Source organism: Triticum aestivum, chromosome 7A (assembly GCF_018294505.1).
Source record: "Triticum aestivum cultivar Chinese Spring chromosome 7A, IWGSC CS RefSeq v2.1, whole genome shotgun sequence".
In the NCBI taxonomy this organism is placed as follows: domain Eukaryota; kingdom Viridiplantae; phylum Streptophyta; class Magnoliopsida; order Poales; family Poaceae; genus Triticum; species Triticum aestivum.
This window is the reverse complement of record NC_057812.1, coordinates 422,956,652-422,975,715: the sequence shown is the minus strand read 5'-3', so window position 1 is coordinate 422,975,715 and position 19,064 is coordinate 422,956,652.

Here is a 19,064-nt window from a genome sequence, read left to right as displayed (position 1 = left end):
GAGTCTCGAAATGGTCGAGACATAAAGATTGATATATTGGACGGCTATATTTGGACACCGGAAGTGTTCCGGGTGATTTCGGAGAAAACCGGAGAGCCGGAGGGTTACCGGAACCCCCCCAGGAGAAGTAATGGGCCATATGGGCCTTAGTGGAGAGAGAGGGGCAGCCAAAGGTGGGCCGCGCGCCTCCTCCCCCCGGTCCGAATTGGACTAGGAGAGGGGGGCGGCGCCCTCCCTTTCCCTCTCCCTCCCCACTTCTTTCCCCCTCCTAGTAGGAGTCCTACTCCTACTAGGAGGAGGACTCCTCCTTGGCGCGCCTATAGGGCCGACCGGCCTCCTCCCCTTGCTCCTTTATATACGGGGGCAGGGGGCACCCCTAAAGACACAAGTTGATCCACGTGATCATGCTCTTAGCCGTGTGCGGTGCCCCCTTCCACCATAGTCCTCGATAATATTGTAGCGGTGCTTAGGCGAAGCCCTGCAACAGTAGTGCATCAAGATCGTCACCACGCCGTCGTGCTGACAGAACTCTTCCCCGACACTTTGTTGGATTGGAGTCCGGGGATCGTCATCGAGCTGAACGTGTGCTAGAAATCAGAGGTGCCGTAGTTTCGGTGCTCGATCGGTCGGGCCGTGAAGACGTACGACTACATCAACCAAACGCTTCCGTTGTCGATCTACAAGGGTACGTAGATCACACTCTCCCCTCTCGTTGCTATGCATCACCATGATTTTGCGTGTGCATAGGAATTTTTTTGAAATTACTACATTCCCCAACACAAGCATCCCTCCTTCTCCCATCAACGGGGGACGATTCAAGGTGTCATAGCGACCGTGAGTGGAGCGGTGAAGTCGTCACCTTCTTTTGGCATTTCTCCAGCGGCGTGGGCAGGCCATGGGTTCTCTAGGTGCTTGAGTTTGGCTAGCGAGGAGTGATACGTCTCCAACGTATATATAATTTTTGATTTTTCCATGCTATATTATATCCTGTTTTGGACATTATTGGGCTTTATTATACACTTTTATATTATTTTTGGGACTAACCTATTAACCGGAGGCCCAACCCAGAATTGATGTTTTTTTGCCAATTTCAGAGTTTCGCAGAAAAAGAATATCGAACGGAGTCCAAACGGAATGAAACCTTTGGGAACGTTATTTTTGGAACGAACATGATCGAGAGGACTTGGACCCTGCGCCAAGAAAGCAATCAGGAGGGCACGAGGTAGGGGGAGGGCGCCTACCCCCCAGCCGCGCCCTCCACCCTCGTCGGGCCCATGTTGCTCCACCGACGTACTTCTTCCTCCTATATGTACTTACGTACCCCCAAACTACCAGATACGGAGCCAAAACCCTAATTCCACCGTCGTAACTTTATGTACCCATGAGATCCCACCTTGGGGCCTTTTCTGAAGCTCCGCCGGAGGGGGCATCGATCACGGAGGGCTTCTACATCAACACAACCTCTCCGATGAAGTGTGAGTAGTTTACTACAGACCTTCGGGTCCATAGTTATTAGCTAGATGGCTTCTTCTCTCTTTTTGGATCTCAATACAAAGTTCTCCCCCTCTCTTGTGGAGATCTATTCGATGTAATCTTCTTTTGCGGTGTGTTTGTTGAGACCGATGAATTGTGGTTTTATGATCAATTTTATCTATGAATAATATTTGAATCTTCTCTGAATTCTTTTATGTATGATTGGTTATCTTTGCAAGTCTCTTCGAATTATCAGTTTGGTTTGGCCTACTAGATTGATCTTTCTTGCAATGGGAGAAGTGCTTAGCTTTGGGTTCAATCTTGCGGTGTCCTTTCCCAGTGACAGTAGGGGCAGCAAGGCACGTATTGTATTGTTGCCATCGAGGATAACAAGATGGGGTTTATTTCATATTGCATGAGTTTATCCCTCTACATCATGTTATCTTGCTTAAAGCGTTACTCTGTTCTTTGAACTTAATACTCTAGATGCATGTTGGATAGCGGTCGATGTGTGGAGTAATAGTAGTAGATGCAGGCAGGAGTCGGTCTACTTGTCTCAGATGTGATGCCTATATACATGATCATACATAGATATTCTCATAACTATGCTCAATTCTGTCAATTGCTCAACAGTAATTTATTTACCCACCGTAATACTTATGCTCTCGAGAGAAGCCACTAGTGAAACCTATGGCCCCCGGGTCTATTTTCCATCATATTAATCTTCTGTCAGCAAGCTATTTCATTTCCCCTTATTTTGCTTTCTTTACTTTGCATCTTTATCATAAAAATACCAAAAATATTATCTTATCATGTCTATCAGATCTCACTTTCATAAGTGACTGTGAAGGGATTGACAACCCCTTTATTGCGTTGGTTGCGAGGATTTTATTTGTTTGTCTAGGTGCGAGGGACTCGTGCGTGGCCTCCTACTGGATTGATACCTTAGTTCTCAAAAACTGAGGGAAATACTTACACTACTTTGCTGCATCACCCTTTCCTCTTCAAGGGAAAACCAACGCAATGCTCAAGAGGTAGCAAGAAGGATTTCTGGCGCCGTTACCGGGGAGTCTATGCAAAAGTGAACATACCAAGTACCCATCACAAACCCTTATCTCCCGCATTACATTATTTGCCATTTGCCTCTCGTTTTCCTCTCCCCCACTTCACCCTTGCCGTTTTATTTGCCCTCTCTCTCTTTGTCCTCCTTCTCCTTCTTTTTGCCCCTTGCACTTTCGCCGTTATGTCTAAAATTGGAGAAATTATTGTCGATATGGACAATAATAATATCATGGAAAATTCTGATGCTCCTGCCGAAGAACCCCCTATCTTACATACAAAAAATTTCCGAATTGGTGGTGGTAATATTATTGGAAAAGGATTTATCCAAGATTTCTTTACTTGTGCCGGTGCTTTGCCTTCTATGAGTAGTTCTATTCTCCATAGAACTAGTAGTCTTGCAGACGCTATCGCCATGCTTGTAGTTGAACTTGAAAGACAACTTATGTACATGCATCCTTGCATACAAAGGATTTTCTTAGAATTTTCTAATATTGAGCATTCTTCTGTTAAGCGTGCCGCTACTATCTTTTTGGCTCATGAGTTTAGATTTATAATAAAAGAGACCAAAGAAATCTTTGCGCATTATAGGGTGGATGCTGGCCGTCCTCCCATAGAGGCTATCCTTTTTGATCAAGAAGAAATAATGCGTTTTCAATCTCTAGACTTTGTTGCTTTCAATGAAAATCTTAGAAAAAGGGTTCTACCAATGTTCTAGTTGATAGAATTTCTAAACTTAATAATGATTTGGCTATTCGAAATAATGAGCTAGGATATTCTCTCGAGTATAGGCTCACAAAGTTCTGTCAAAAGAATGCTTATAATGATGAATTGGTTGTGCAATACGAAGGGCCAAAGGAGGAACCCATACCTCCCAAAGTTGATCTTGGGGACTTTGGTCCCATTAAATTTAGCCCCTTTGATTACTTTTTCTTGCCTCAAATAAAACTTGCTGCCGAACGTAGAGAATATGAAATGAGTTTTAATGATCTATCCTATTATTATGGCGATACCTAGATCTATCCTTGCTTTTATGCCTAGCTAGGGGCGTTAAACGATAGCGCTTGTTGGGAGGCAACCCAATTTTATTTTTATTCCTTGCTTTTTACTCCTGTTTAGTAATAAATAATTTATCTAGCCTCTGTTTTGGTTGTGTTTTTTGTGTTTAATTAGTGTTTGTGCCAAGTAGAACCGTTGGGAAGACTTGGGGAAAGTCTTTTTAATCTTGCTGTCAAAAACAGAAACTTTAGCACTCACGAGAATTGCTGCCATTTTTATTTGGAAAATGATATTTAGTTAATTATTTTTGCATATGATTAACAGATAAATTCCTCACGTCCAGCAATTTATTTTAGAATTTTTGGGGTTCCAGAACTTTCGTTAGCTACAGATTACTACAGACTGTTCTGTTTCTGACAGATTCTGTTTTTCGTGTGTTGTTTGCTTGTTTTGATGAATCTATGGCTAGTAAAATAGTTTATAAACCATGGAGAAGTTGGAATACATTAGGTTTAACACCAATATAAATAAAAAATGAGTTAATTACAGTACCTTGAAGTGGTGTTTTCTTTTCTTTCACTAACGGAGCTCACGATATTTTCTACTTTAAGTTTTGTGTTGTGAAGTTTTCAAGTTTTGGGTAAAAGATTTGATGGATTATGGAACAAGGAGTGGCAAGATCCTAAGATTGCGGATGTCCATGGCACCCCAAGATAATCTAAGGACACCTAAAAGCCCAAGCTTGGGGATGCCCCAGAAGGAATCCCCTCTTTCGTCTACTTCCATCGGTAACTTTACTTGAAACTATATTTTTATTTACCACATGATATGTGTTTTGCTTGGAGCGTCTTGTATTATTTGAGTCTTTATTTGTTAGTTTTCCACAATCATCTTTGCTGTACACTCCTTTTGAGAGAGACACACATGATTCGAAAATTGTTAGAATACTCTATGTGCTTCACTTATATCTTTTGAGTTATATAGTTTTTGCTTTAGTGCTTCACTTATATCTTTTAGGGCACGGTGGTTGATTTGTTTTATAGAATCTATTGTTCTCTCATGCTTCCCTTAGATTATTTTGAGAGTACTAGAAAACAGCATGGTAATTTGCTTTAATTATGTTAGGCATTCAAGATTTTTTTTTCTTATGAGTGTGTTGAATACTATGAGAAGTTTGATACTTGATAATTGTTTTGAGATATGGATATGGTGATATTAGAGTCGTGCTAGTTGAGTAGTTGTGAATTTGAGAAATGCTTGTGTTGAAGTTTGTGATTACCGTAGCATGCACGTATGGTGAACCGTTATGTGAAGAAGTTGGAGCATGATTTATTTATTGATTGTCTTCCTTATGAGTGGCGGTCGGGGACGAGCGATGGTCTTTTCCTACCAATCTATCCCCCAAGGAGCATGCGCGTAGTAATTTGCTTCGATAACTAATAGATTTTTGCAATAAGTATGTGAGTTCTTTATGACTAATGTTGAGTCCATGGATTATACGCACTCTCACCCTTCGACCATTGCTAGCCTCTCTAATACCGCGCACCTTTCGCCGGTATCATACACCCACCATATACCTTCCTCAAAACAACTACCATACCTACCTATCATGGCATTTCCATAGCCATTCCAAGATTTATTGCCATGCAACTTTCCACCATTCCGTTTACTATGAGACGCTCCATCATTGTCATATTGCTTTGCATGATCATGTAGTTGAAATTTTAGTTGTGGAAAAGCCACCGTTCATAATTATTTCGTACAAGTCACTCATGCATCATTGCTATCCTGGTATACCGCCGAGGCATTCATATAGAGTCATACTTTGTTCTAGTATCGAGTTGTAATCATTGAGTTCTAAATAAATAGAAGTGTGATGATCATCATTCATAGATTATTGTCCCAAAAAAAGAGAAAGGCCAAAAAAAGAAGGCCCAAAAAAATAAATATAAAAAGGGATAATACTACTATCCTTTTTCCACACTTGTGCTTCAAAGTAGCACCATGATCTTCATGATAGAGAGTCTCCTATGTTATCACTTTCATATACTAGTGGGAATTTTTCATTATAGAACTTAGCTTGTATATTCCAATGATGGGCTTCCTCAAAATGCCCTAGGTCTTCGTGAGCAAGCGAGTTGGATGCACACCCACTTAGTTCTTTTTATTGAGCTTTCATATACTTATAGCTCTAGTGCATCCGTTGCATGGCAATCCCTACTCACTCACATTGATATCTATTAATGGGCCTCTCCATAGCCCGTTGATACGCCTAGTTGATGTGAGACTATCTTCTCCCTTTTTGTCTTCTCCACAACCACCATTCTATTCCACATATAGTGTTATGTCCATGGCTCACGCTCATGTATTGCGTGAATATTGAAAAAGTTTGAGAACACCAAAAGTATGAAACAATTGCTTGGCTTGTCATCGGGGTTGTGCATGATTTAAATACTTTGTGTGGTGAAGATGGAGCATAGCGAGACTATATGATTTTGTAGGGATAACTTTCTTTGGCCATGCTATTTTGAATAGACATAATTGCTTAGTTAGTATGCTTGAAGTATTATTATTTCTATGTCAATATTGAACTTTTGTGTTGAATCTTTCGGATCTGAATATTCGTACCACAATTAATAGAATTACATTGAAATTATGCCAAGTAGCATTCCACATCAAAAATTCAGTTTTTGATCATTTACCTACTCAAGGACGAGCAGGAATTAAGCTTGGGATGCTTGATATGTCTCCAACGTATTTATAATTTTTGATTGTTCCATGATATATTGTATCCTGTTTTGGACACTATTGGGCTTTATTATACACTTTTATATTATTTTTGGGACTAACCTATTAACCGGAGGTCTAGCCCAAAATTGTTATTTTTTGCCTATTTCAGAGTTTCACAGAAAAAGGATATCAAACGGAATCCAAACGGAATGAAACCTTCGGGAACGTGATTTTTGGAACGAACATGATCTAGAGGACTTGGACCCTACGTCAAGAAAGCAACCAGGAGGGCACGCGGTAGGGGGGCGCGCCTACCCCCCCCAGGCGCGCCCTCCACCCTCGTGGGGCCCACGTTGCTCCATCGACGTACTTCTTCCTCCTATATATACCTACGTACCCCCAAACTACCAGATACGGAGCCAAAATCCTAATTTCACCGCCGTAACTTTCTGTACCAGTGAGATCCCATCTTGGGGCCTTTTCCGGAGCTCCGCCGGAGGGGGCATCGATCACGGAGGGCTTCTACATCAACACCATAGTCTCTCCGATGAAGTGTGAGTAGTTTACTTTAGACCTTCAGGTCCATAGTTATTAGGCAGATGGCTTCTTATCTCTTTTTGGATCTCAATACAAAGTTCTCCCCCTCTCTTGTGAAGATCTATTCAATGTAATCTTCTTTTACAGTGTGTTTGTTGAGACCGATGAATTGTGAGTTTATGATCAAGTTTATCTATGAACAATATTTGAATCTTCTCTGAATTCTTTTATGTATGATTGGTTATCTTTGCAACTCTCTTCGAATTATCAGTTTGGTTTGGCCTACTAGATTGATCTTTCTTGCAATGGGAGAAGTGCTTAGCTTTGGGTTCAATCTTGCGGTGTCCTTTCCCAGTGACAGTAGGGGCAGCAAGACACGTATTGTATTGTTGCCATCAAGGATAACAAGATGGGGTTTATTTCATATTGCATGAGTTTATCCCTCTACAGCATGTCATCTTGCTTAAAGCGTTACTCTGTTCTTTTTAACTTAATATTCTATATGCATGCTGGATAGCGGTTAATGTGTGGAGTAATAGTAGTAGATGCAGGCAGGAGTCAGTCTACTTGTCTCGGACGTGATGCCTATATACATGATCATACCTAGATATTCTCATAACTATGCTCAATTCTGTCAATTTCTCAACAGTAATTTGTTTACCCACCGTAATACTTATGCTCTCGAGAGAAGCCACTAGTGAAACCTATGGCCCCCGGGTCTATTTTCCATCATATTAATCTTCCGTCAACAAGCTATTTCCTTTTCCGTTTATTTTGCTTTCTTTACTTTGCATTTTTATCATAAAAATACCAAAAATATTATCTTATCATATCTATCAGATCTCACTTTCGTAAGTTACCGTGAAGGGATTGACAACCCCTTTATTGCGTTGGTTGCGAGGCCCCTTTATTGCGTTGGTTGCGAGGATTTTATTTGTTTGCGTAGGTGCGAGGGACTCGTGCGTGGCCTCCTACTGGATTGATACCTTGGTTCTCAAAAACTAAGAGAAATACTTACGCTACTTTGCTGCATCACCCTTTTCTCTTCAAGGGAAAACCAACGCAGTGCTCAAGAGGTAGCAAGGAGTCGCTAGCTGGTAGAGACTGGAGAAGTTGTTGGCAGTGTCGATGAGAAGTATGCACGAACTTCAGATGAAAACCCATGATCTTGTCTTTCTGAGTAGATCAGACATTGTCCATGTGCATGCATCATGACCTTGTTGGAGGTGTGAGCTCAAATCTCTACTTTGGAGACGAAAGTTCCATGTCCGACCTTTGGTTGAAATCGTGGCATGTACGATGATGTTTTTTTATCGACCGATCACTTGTCATATAGGGTCTGTGCTAGGATTGGCCTCAGGTTTTTTTATTTAGTTTCTGTAAGCCGACTCATTCGGCATTAATGCTTGAATTCGCTGCGTATTCTTCAATAATTAATAATATATGGTCGTGTGCATCAACCGATGCAGACGCCGAGGGTGTTATCCTTCTTTTCAAAGAAAAAGAAAAAGAAATACAAGAAACAATGTATCAACATGTTTGTTCAATCCTGGATTCTCTTTAGTCTTTACTTCGCTAGTGTTTTTTGTTAGACACTTATTGTTTTTTACTTTTAAACCAAAAAATGCGATTGTAAATAGCTTCCCGAATAGCTCGTGATAGCTAGGACATGGAGTATCTGCTCCCGAGCTCAAATGCTCCTTGATGAATAGTAAAATAAAAAATAGTAAAAAAAACAAAATATTCTGATTTTTTAATGAACTTTGAAACATCTTTTGTGTTCTTGCAAAAAATTATCAAGAAATGACATTCTTGTAAGTCGTGGCAAAAACAAAATCGATGCTCCAAAAATCCTATTTTTGAGAGCATGTTGGAGTGCTGGTTTTCTCTTTTTTTGCCAACACTTTCACGAATGTCATTTCGTGATGATTTTTTAAACATTCGAAACATTTGAGCTCGGGAGCATAGAATTTGAATTATTTGAATTTGTTTTTTATTTATTTCACTATTTATCCGGAGCTCATTTGAGCTCAAGGGTAGAAGAGGACTTTCCGCGACAGCTGGCATAGCTATAGCTCGTGCCTCACCACAATGCTTGTCCGCGACGGTGGACGGGGTTGCGCCATCGAAGAAACAAGCGCTGCGGTGTCTCATAATGCTAACTTTTGGACTCAACCGTTACCCGTTGGCTCTTTTATTAGGGCATGACCAATGCATAACCTCAGGGTGATGCCTCATATGCCATGTAGAATCGGATGATAGAAAAAATAGATTTGGATATTGAAGCGGGATTCTTTGCGGAAGGCGGGTGCTTGGAAAGAAAAAGTGTGGTCCGGTGCATAAAGTTGGAAAAGTTGAAATAAAAAATAGGGATACATGTGTAATGAAAGTCACTTTCTATTCTTTGATGAGGCACACTATTAGTAGCTTGCGTTGGGGAGAACAAATCAACATAGATATTTCAAATTACTTTTTGTCATAGTACTTTTTTGGACTCAGCGCATGGAAAAGACTTGCTTCGGTCGGGGGGAAATGTATAATGGCTGAGCCTGTCAATACGGGGTTTTCATCCTAGAATTAGACGGCAGACAGGGCACCTGGCGCGCATACATACTTCATATGTATGTACATGCGTGGATTGACATAGATCATCAGTGATGGTTGCTTGACGATTGATAAGATAGTACACGTACCTGTTACGTGATGGTTGCTTGACGATTGATAATGATAAGATAATGCACGTACCTATTACGTGATGCGGCGGCAAATCGACATGGAGCCAAATATTAGGTGAAGCGTGACCGCAAGTAGAAATAAATACCGGATGTATATGTGTGATGTGTCCACTCCAGACACTTCGAAGCTAGATCTTATACCCAAAGCGTACACATTTAGATGACTGGACTAGATGTACAGCTCTCCAGTGGGAGGGCGACAGAAATATATTCCCAGACTAATTATAGTGATGTTATGTTATCGTTCACTATATTACTACCTCTGGAGGTCTTCATTTGGCATTTTCACTCTGTTCACTAGTTTTTTTAGATATTCTAATTTAATATTAACTATATATGGAATAAAGTGAATGAATCCTCTATAACACTAAGCTCCCTTTAAAGGGTTCACAATCAATTGAGGTCTACAATTGAAATTGGGACACCCGATTTTGACTGGGTCAAAAACTTCTCAAAGCTCTCATTCAATTCTTTTATACTATTCGCTGTGCTTCTTAATTTTTAATGTCTCGCAATTAGTTGAGGTCTTTAATTTAAAATTGAGTAACTCAATTTTGACTGGATCAACAATTTCTCAAGGAGCTCTACCTAATTGTTTTAATTCACCATTTTTCTCTAATTTTGAGACTCTTCAATTTGCTTGAGGTATTCAATTATGAATTTGGTTTACCATTTTGATCAGGCAATCATTTTTCAAATCAATCAAAAGCAACTGGCCTACAAAAACATATTAATCTCTCGCACTCTCCCACCACCTAGAAAAAAAACGGCACCTTGTGATACTATAGGACCAATATAATATCTGCAGCTACCAACGCAGAAATTTCCTCACGTAAATATGTGTTTCTTAACGGATAACACAGAATCACATCGAGAAAGGCCCACCAAATCATAGAATTATATATAAAAACACACCCCATCGTCTCCCCGCCCCGCCAAACTAAATATTATATTAATTCCAAAATATAAGGGGTATTATTTTTTAGGAAGTCAAATTCCTTTAACTTTGACCAAGTTCAGAGCTAAAAATGTCAACATCCACAATATTAAACAAAAAATATGGAAGCTCATTTTATGATGAATCTAACTATACCGATTTAATATTATAGATTTGATATGTTTCTCTACAAATTTGATCAAACTTAAAAAGGTTGACTTTAAAAATGTAATACACCTTATATTTTGAAACAGAGTGAGTATTATTTTTAGGAAATCCAACAACACCAAAGGCGCAGTAAAGCGCGCCAAACCCTTCTAGTAAACACACTAAATATGTCTATATGCATTCGAGTCAGAAAAAAGTTCCCTAAAAAAAGAATTAGAAAAAAGTTAGAGCATTTTATAATTTGAAACAAAAAATTCGTACCGTATTACATATCGCATCAAACAAATTCAACTTGAAAGGAAATTAGGTTTCCTCCTCCTTTCATCGGCGTCAACGCTGGTCTGCTCTGCCTCTGATGACCTTTGGGTCATGAAGGTGTGGAGGACCTCGACCCCCACCCCCCGCTCCGGGCAGGGACCTCGCTCTTGTTCTTGTTAGATTCAACGTCTTGGTTGTTCGATCCCTGTTCTAATGGTGCACCATCATACTGAAGGAAATATGCCCTAGAGGCAGTAATAAAGTTGTTATCTATATTTCCTTATATCATGATAAATGTTTATTATTCATGCTATAATTGTATTAACCGGAAACTTAGTACATGTGTGAATACATAGACAAACAGAGTGTCACTAGTTTGCCTCTACTTGACTAGCTTGTTGAATCAATGATGGTTATGTTTCCTAACCATAGACATGACTTGTCATTTGATTAACGGGATCACATCATTAGAGAATGATGTGATTGACTTGACCCATTCCGTTAGCTTAGCATTTGATCGTTTAGTATATTGATATTGCTTTCTTCATGACTTATACATGTTCCTATGACTATGAGATCATGCAACTCCCGAATACCGGAGGAACACTTTGTGTGCTACCAAACATCACAACGTAACTGGGTGATTATAAAGGTGCTCTATAGGTGTCTCCAATGGTGTTTGTTGAGTTGGCATGGATCAAGATTAGGATTTGTCACTCCTATTGTCGGAGAGGTATCTCTGGGCCCTCTCGGTAATGCACATCACTATAAGCCTTGCAAGCAATGTGACTAATGAGTTAGTCGCGGGATGATGCATTACAGAATGAGTAAAGAGATTTGCGAGTAACAAGATTGAACTAGGTATTGGGATACCGACGATCGAATCTCGGGTAAGTAACATACCGATGACAAAGGGAACAACGTATGTTGTTATGCGGTTTGACCGATAAAGATCTACGTAGAATATGTAGGAGCCAATATGAACATCTAGGTTCCGCTATTGGTTATTGACCGGAGACATGTCTCGGTCATGTCTACATAGTTCTCGAACCCGTAGGGTCCCCATGCTTAACGTTTGGTGATGATCGATATTATGAGTTTATGTGATTTTATGTACCGAAGGTAGTTCGGAGTCCCGGATGAGATCGGGGACATGATGAGGAGTCTCGAAATGGTCGAGACGTAAAGATCGATATATTGGACGACTATATTCGGACATCAGAAAGGTTCTGAGTAATTCAGGTATTTTTCGGAGTACCGTAGAGTTACAGGAATACGGGAAAGAAGTATTGGGCCTCATGGGACAAGTGATGGAAGAGAGGAGGCAGGGCGCGCGCCCCCCTAGCCCAAACAGAATTGGACTAGGGGGCCGGCCCCCCTTTCCTCCTTTCCTCCCTCTCTTTCCTTCTCCCCTTCCCCCTTCCTTTCCACCTCCTAGTAGGAGTAGGAAAGGGGATTCCTACTCCTACTAGGAGGAGGACTCCTCCTCCTAGTGCGCCCTATAGGGGCCGGCCAGCCTCCCCCCTTGCTCCTTTATATACGGGGCAGGGGGGCACCCTAGAACACACAAGTTGATCAGTTGATCTTTTAGCCGTGTGCAATGCCCCCTCCACCATAATCTACCTCGGTCATATCGTAGCGGTGCTTAGGCAAAGACCTGCGTCGGTAGCATCATCATCACCGTCATCACGCCGTCGTGCCGACGGAACTCTCCCTCGAAGTTCTGCTGGATCGAAGTTCGTGGGACGTCACCGAGCTGAATGTGTGCTGAACTCGGAGGTGCCGTACATTAGGTACTTGGATCGGTCGGATCGTGAAGACGTACGACTACATCAACCGTGTTCTCATAACGCTTCCGCTTACGGTCTACGGGGGTATGTGGACGACACTCTCCCCTCTCGTTGCTATGCATTACCATGATCTTGCGTGTGCGTAGGATTTTTTTTAAATTACTACGTTGCCCAACAGTGGTATCCGAGCCAGGTTTATGCGTAGATGTTATATGCACGAGTAGAACACAAAGGAGTTGCGGGCATGGGTATATATATATTGCTTGCCGTCACTAGTTGATTCTTGATTCAGTGACATTGTTGGATGAAGCGGCTCAGACCGACATTACACGCACGCTTACGCGAGACTGGTTCTACCGACGTGCTTCGCACACAGGTGGCTAGTGGGTGTCTATTTCTTCAATTTTAGTTGAATCGGATTCAATGAACATGGTTCTTTCTGAAGATCAAAAAGCAATCACTATACCGCGTTGTGGTTTTTGATGCGTAGGTAAGAACGGTTCTTGCTCAGCCCATAGCAGCCACGTAAAACTTGCAACAACAAAGTAGAGGACGTCTAACTTGTTTTTGCAGGGCATGTTGTGATGTGATATGGTCAAGACGTGATGAGATATAAATTGTTGTATGAGATGATCATGTTTTGTTAAAGTTATCGGCAACTGGCTAAAGCCTTATGGTTGTCTCTTTATTGCATAAGATGCAAACGTCATACAATTGCTTTACTTTATCGCTATGCGATAGTAATAGTTGCAAAAGCAATAGTTGGCGAGACGACCATATGACGACGCATTGATAGAGATCAAGATGATGGAGATCATGGTGTCATGCCAGTGATGATGGAGATCATGACGCTACTTTGGAGATGGAGATCAAAAGCACAAGATGATGATGGCCATATCATGTCACATATTTTGATTGCATATGATGCTTATCCTTTATGCATCTTATTTTGCTTAGTTCAGCGGTAGCATTATAAGATGATCTTGAAGGAAATATGCCCTAGAGGCAATAATAAAGTTATTATTTATTTCCTTATAATCATGATAAATGTTTATTATTCATGCTAGAATTGTATTAACCGGAAACATAATACATGTGTGAATACATAGACAAACAAAGTGTCACTAGTATGCCTCTACTTGACTAGCTCGTTAATCAAAGATGGTTATGTTTCCTGACCATGAACAATGAGTTGTTATTTGATTAACGAGGTCACATCATTAGTTGAATGATCTGATTGACATGACCCATTCCATTAGCTTAGCACCCGATCGTTTAGTATGTTGCTATTGCTTTCTTCATGACTTATACATGTTCCTATGACTATGAGATTATGCAACTCCCGTTTACCGGAGGAACACTTTGGGTACTACCAAACGTCACAACGTAACTGGGTGATTATAAAGGAGTACTACAGGTGTCTCCAATGGTCGATGTTGGGTTGGCGTATTTCGAGATTAGGATTTGTCACTCCGATTGTCGGAGAGGTATCTCTGGGCCCTCTCGGTAATACACATCACATAAGCCTTGCAAGCATTACAACTAATATGTTAGTTGTGAGATGATGTATTACGGAACGAGTAAAGAGACTTGCCGGTAACGAGATTGAACTAGGTATTGGATACCGACGATCGAATCTCGGGCAAGTAACATACCGATGACAAAGGGAACAACGTATGTTGTTATGCGGTCTGACCGATAAAGATCTTCGTAGAATATGTAGGAGCCAATATGGGCATCCAGGTCCCGCTATTGGTTATTGACCGGAGACGTGTCTCGGTCATGTCTACATTGTTCTCGAACCCGTAGGGTCCGCACGCTTAAGGTTACGATGACAGTTATATTATGAGTTTACATGTTTTGATGAACCGAAGGAGTTCGGAGTCCCGGATGAGATCGGGGACATGACGAGGAGTCTCGAAATGGTCGAGACGTAAAGATTCATATATTGGATGATATGGTTAGGCCAAGGGGTCAAGCCCATGAGGCTTTAGATCGGTGCAAAAGGAGTTTTGCGGAGGCCAGGGGGCCAAACGCCGGAGACCCTGGCGTCTGGCCCTGGGCCAGACGCCGAGGCCCATGGCGTCTGGGCCAGACGCCAAGGATTGTGGCGTTTGGTCCTGGAGTCCGAGTGGGACTCTTGCCTTTCGGGCAAAACCGACTTTGAGGAGGCTTTTGCTCCAAGTTTCGACCCCGGGGCTCAACATATAAATAGAGGGGCAGGGCTAGCACCAAAGACACAACAAGTTGATCCACGTGATCTATTCCTTAGCCGTGTGCGGTGCCCCCTGCCACCATATACCTCGATAATACTGTAGCGGAGTTTAGGCGAAGCCCTGCTGCTGTAGTTCATCAAGATCGTCACCACGCCGTCGTGCTGACGGAACTCTTCCCCGACACTTTGCTGGATCGGAGTCCGGGGATCATCATCGAGCTGAACGTGTGCTCGAACTCGGAGGTGCCGTAGTTTCGGTGCTTGATCGGTTGGATCGTGAAGACGTACGACTACTTCCTCTACGTCGTGTCATTGCTTCCGCAGTCGGTCTGCGTTGGGTACGTAGACAACACTCTCCCCTCGTTGCTATGCATCACATGATCTTGCGTGTGCGTAGGAATTTTTTTGAAATTACTACGAAACCCAACAGTGGTATCAGAGCCTAGGTTATTTATGTTGATGTTATATGCACGAGTAGAACACAAGTGAGTTGTGGACGATACAAGTCATACTGCCTACCAGCATGTCATACTTTGGTTCGGCGGTATTGTTGGACGAGACGACCCGGACCAACCTTACGCGTACGCTTACGCGAGACCGGTTCCCTCGACGTGCTTTGCACAGAGATGGCTTGCGGGCGACTGCCTCTCCAACTTTAGTTGAACCAAGTATGGCTACGCCCGGTCCTTGCGAAGGTTAAAACGGAGTCTATTTGACAAACTATCGTTGTGGTTTTGATGCGTAGGTGAGATTGGTTCTTACTTAAGCCCGTAGCAGCCACGTAAAACATGCAACAACAAAGTAGAGGACGTCTAACTTGTTTTTGCAGGGCATGTTGTGATGTGATATGGTCAAGGCATGATGCTGAATTTTATTGTATGAGATGATCATGTTTTGTAACCAAGTTATCGGCAACTGGCAGGAGCCATATGGTTGTCGCTTTATTGTATGCAATGCAATCGCGATGTAATGCTTTACTTTATTACTAAACGGTAGTGATAGTCGTGGAAGCATAAGATTGGCGAGACGACAACGATGCTACGATGGAGATCAAGGTGTCGCGCCGGTGACGATGGTGATCATGACGGTGCTTCGGAGATGGAGATCACAAGCACAAGATGATGATGGCCATATCATATCACTTATATTGATTGCATGTGATGTTTATCTTTTTATGCATCTTATCTTGCTTTGATTGACGGTAGCATTATAAGATGATCTCTCACTAAATTATCAAGAAGTGTTCTCCCTGAGTATGCACCGTTGCGAAAGTTCTTCGTGCTGAGACACCACGTGATGATCGGGTGTGATAGGCTCTACGTTCAAATACAACGGGTGCAAACAGTTTGCACACGCAGAATACTCAGGTTAAACTTGACGAGCCTAGCATATGCAGATATGGCCTCGGAACACGGAGACCGAAAGGTCGAGCGTGAATCATATAGTAGATATGATCAACATAGTGATGTTCACCATTGAAACTACTCCATCTCACGTGATGATCGGACATGGTTTAGTTGATTTGGATCACGTGATCACTTAGAGGATTAGAGGGATGTCTGTCTAAGTGGGAGTTCTTAAGTAATATGATTAATTGAACTTAAATTTATCATGAACTTAGTCCTGGTAGTATTTTGCAAATTATAGATCAATAGCTCGCGTTGTTGCTTCCCTGTGTTTATTTTGATATGTTCCTAGAGAAAATTGTGTTGAAAGATGTTAGTAGCAATGATGCGGATTGGATCCGTGATCTGAGGATTATCCTCATTGCTGCACAGAAGAATTATGTCCTTGATGCACCGCTAGGTGACAGACCTATTGCAGGAGCAGATGCAAACGTTATGAACGTTTAGCTAGCTCAATATGATGACTACTTGATAGTTTAAGTGCACCATGCTTAACGGCTTAGAATCGGGACTTCAAAGACGTTTTGAACGTCATGGACCATATGAGATGTTCCAGGAGTTGAAGTTAATATTTCAAGCAAATACCCGAGTTGTGAGATATGAAGTCTCCAACAAGTTCTATAGCTAAAAGATGGAGGAGAATCGCTCAACTAGTGAGCATGTGCTCAGATTGTCTGGGTACTACAATCGCTTGAATCAAGTGGGAGTTAATCTTCCAGATAAGATAGTGATTGACAGAATTCTCTAGTCACCATCACCAAGTTAGTAGAACTTCGTGATGAACTATAATATGCAAGGGATAACGGAAACAACTCCCAAGCTCTTCGTGATGATGAAATCAATGAAGGTAGAAATCAAGAAAAACATCAAGTGTTGATGGTTGATAAGACCACTAGTTTCAAGAAAAGGGCAAAGGGAAGAAGGGGAACTTCAAGAAGAACGGCAAGCAAGTTGCTGCTCAAGTGAAGAAGCCCAAGTCTGGTCCTAAGCCTGAGACTAAGTGCTTCTACTGCAAAGGGACTGGTCACCGGAAACGGAATCACCCCAAGTGATTGGCGGATAAGAAGGATGGCAAAGTGAACATAAGTATATTTGATATACATGTTATTGATGTGTACTTTACTAGTGTTTATAGCAAACCCTAAGTATTTGATACTAGTTCAGTTGCTAAGATTAGTAACTCGAAACGGGAGTTGCAGAATAAACAGAGACTAGTTAAGGGTGAAGTGACGATGTGTGTTGGAAGTGGTTCCAAGATTGATATGATCATCATCGCACACTCCCTATAATTTCGGGATTAGTGTTGAAACTAAATAAGTGTTATTTGGTGTTTGCGTTGAGCATGAATATGATTTGATCATGTTTATTGTAATACGGTTATTCATTTAAGTAAAAGAATAAATTGTTGTTCTGTTTACATGAATAAAACTTTATATGGTTACACACCCAATGAAAATAGTTCATTGGATCTCGATCTTAGTGATACACATATTCATAATATTGAAACCAAAAGATGTAAAGTTAATAATGATAGTGCAACTTATTTATGGCACTGCCGTTTAGGTCATATTGGTGTAAAGCGCATGAAGAAACTCCATGCTGATGGGATTTTGGAATCACTTGATTATGAATCACTTGATGCTTGCGAACCATGCCTTATGGGCAAGATGACTAAAACGCCGTTCTCCGGAACAATGAAGCAAGCAACAGATTTGTTGGAAATCATACATACCGATGTATGTGGTCCGATGAAAGGCTTACAGCAGGTATCATTATTTTCTGACCTTCACAAGATGATTTGAGCAGATATGGGGATATCTACTTGATGAAACATAAGTCTGAAATAATTGAAAGGTTCAAAGAATTTCAGAGTGAAGTGGAAAAATCATCGTAACAAGAAAAATAAAGTTTCTGCGATCTGATCACGGAGACGAATATTTGAGTTACGAGTTTGGTCTTCAATTAAAACAATGTGGAATAGTTTCATAGCTCACGCCACCTGGAACACCACAATGTTATGGTGTGTCCGAACGTCGTAACCGCGCTTTATTGGATATGGTGCGATCTATGATGTCTCTTATTGATTTACCATTGTCGTTTTGGGGTTATGCATTAGAGACAGCTGCATTCACGTTAAAAGGGCACCATCTAAATCCGTTGAGACGACACTATATGAACTGTGGTTTAGCAAGAAACCCAAGTTGTCGTTTCTTAAAGTTTGGGGCTGCGATGCTTATGTGGAAAAGTTTCATCCTGATAAGCTCGAACCCAAATCGGAGAAGTGCGTCTTCATAGAATACCCAAAGGAAATTGTTGGGTACACCTTCTATCACAGATCCGGAGGCAAGATATTCGTTGCTAAAAATGGATCCTTTCTGGAGAAGGAGTTTCTCTCGAAAGAAGTGAGTGGGAGGAAAGTAGAACTTGATGAGGTAACTGTACCTGCTCCCTTATTGGAAAGTAGTTCATCACAGAAATCAGTTCCTGTGACAAATACACCAATTAGTGAGGAAGCTAATGATATTGATCATAAAACTTCAGATCAAGTTACTACAGAACCTCGTAGGTCTTCCAGAGTAAGATCTGCACCAGAGTGGTGTAGTAATCATGTTCTGGAAGTCATGTTACTAGACCATGATGAACCTACGAACTATGAGGAAGCGATGATGAGCCCAGATTCCGCGAGATGGCTTGAGGCCATAAAATCTGAGATATGATCCATGTATGACAACAAAGTATGGACTTTGATTGACTTGC